We start from the raw sequence: 1,986 nt of genomic DNA on the forward strand, positions 1-1,986 counted from the left end.
ACATCTTTATGAAGCTATTTACTTATTTAAATTTATAAGTGATGTTTATTCTATTACAGTTCTCTCAGTTTTTACTTCTTTATCCCCTTCCACCCATCTCACCCCTACCACCCACTCCCACAGTCATTTCTCACTCTGTTGTCCATGTCCATGGGTCATTCATACATATTCTTCATCTAGTCTTCTCCTTTTTTCCACCATTGTCCTCTTTTCCCATCCCCTCTGGTCACTTTCAGTCTGTTCCAAGTCTCCATGCCTGTGGTTTATTTTGTTCATTAGTTTATTTTGTTGAATACAGTCCACTTATAGGTGAGATCATATGGTATTTGTCTGTCATCAACTGGCTTATTTCACTTAGCTTAATATTCTCCGGTTCCATCCATGTTGTCACAAAAGGTAGGAGTTCCATCTCTCTCTCTCTCTTTCTTTCTTTTTTTTCATTTTTAAACCAGTTACTGTTTATTAACTGACCAGATTACAAAAATGGCCGTGGCAGATACCTTAGTTCATCCTTCTAATAAGCCTGTTGATCTGGTCCTCCCTGTTACCAGCATCTCCACCTTCTACAAAATAGGTGGTCTTTTTTTTTCATTCCACCTAGTGGAGAAGATAATTTGAAGGGCCACAGGAAGTTGTTTGCTTCTTTGAAGTGTTTTCCAACAGTATAAATCTCATGAATCAGATCCTCCATGCAGGTGATGCCATATTTACCAGGAGATCATGCAATCACTGCATTATCTGCCAGGGCGATTCGTTTTTTCTTGATTTTGCCATAGCCACGCTTGTAGATCAATTCATTTACTGACTTCAGGTTTGGGTAGCCTCATGCAATATATGGTTCCACAATCCTCAGCATGTTAACTGAAGCCTTGTTGAGCTTAACGAAGGTGCCGTTGAAGATCTGGCGAAGGCAAAGAAGCTACAGCACCTTTCGGACCTTAGGGCTCACACCATTAATACCTCTGATCCTGATGACAAATGCCAATTTGGGTTCCTCAGGTACATAGAAGTTGCGAGCCTTTCTTGCCATTCTAGCCATTCGAATCTCAGTTCTGTACATCTGCCTATATTCCTTGTGATAGTACTTAGCTTTTTCATAGATAAGCTTCTTCCTTGCCTTTCAAAGCATCTTCTGGGCAAACTTCTTTCTCAGGCACTTGATCTTCAGCTCTGCGAAATTCCATCACTTTTTCTCAAGGGTTTCTGGCACAGCAGGAACCTTCTTCTTCTTCTCTTCTGCACGCTCCATGGTTCCAGCCGGAAAAAAGTCTTTCTTTCTTTCTTAAATGCAGATTGATTTTATTTACTTTTTTAAATGTCAAAGTTAATTATAAAACATTAAAAAACTTTAAAACTATTATAAAGTCTCAGCAATTAAACCAACATGACACCTGCACAGAAATAATCAATTAGATCAATGAAATATAATGAGCATTCTAGAGACAAACATATATATCTGTCTAACAATGTAATATATGATTAAGTTAAATCACTGGGTAAAATAAGGTTTATTCAACAAATAAGGTGCATGGACCACTATTACTTGAAATAAAACAAATATAGAACCCTATTTCACACATTATACAAGAAATATTCAGGTGAGTTAAAAATCAGTATGTAGAATCGAAGGACTTTTAGAAGAAAATAGAACTAATATTTTTAATGACCTGAAGTAAAATATTAAACCCCAGAAGCTATAAAGTAAATATTAACAATATGACTATATTAAACATTTAACTATATAGTAATATACATATACAAAAAGTTAAAGGACAAGGAATAGAATAGAAAAGTATTTGTAACACATCTAAAACATGGTTAATAGGGTTTTTTTGTTTTGTTTTGTTTTTTAGGGAAAAAAGTTCTACAAACCTTTAATCAATAAATGGATAAAGAATACCAAAAAGTCATTTAAAGCTTTTTAAAAAAAATAATAGAAATAAGCAAGAAATATACAAAAACAGGTTTAGTTTCAACAAATAGTAA

At 34.7% G+C, this 1,986-nt stretch overlaps 1 pseudogene; it reads right to left on the minus strand.

The window, feature by feature from the left end:
• Nucleotides 1-496: 496 nt before the first annotated feature.
• LOC129076225 (60S ribosomal protein L7-like) lies at nt 497-1,262 on the minus strand (annotated as a pseudogene).
• Nucleotides 1,263-1,986: the final 724 nt, after the last annotated feature.

The sequence above is a fragment of the Pteronotus mesoamericanus genome, unplaced genomic scaffold (assembly GCF_021234165.1).
Source record: "Pteronotus mesoamericanus isolate MK-2021 breed Mesoamerican mustached bat unplaced genomic scaffold, CSHL_Meso_final contig_58, whole genome shotgun sequence".
In the NCBI taxonomy this organism is placed as follows: domain Eukaryota; kingdom Metazoa; phylum Chordata; class Mammalia; order Chiroptera; family Mormoopidae; genus Pteronotus; species Pteronotus mesoamericanus.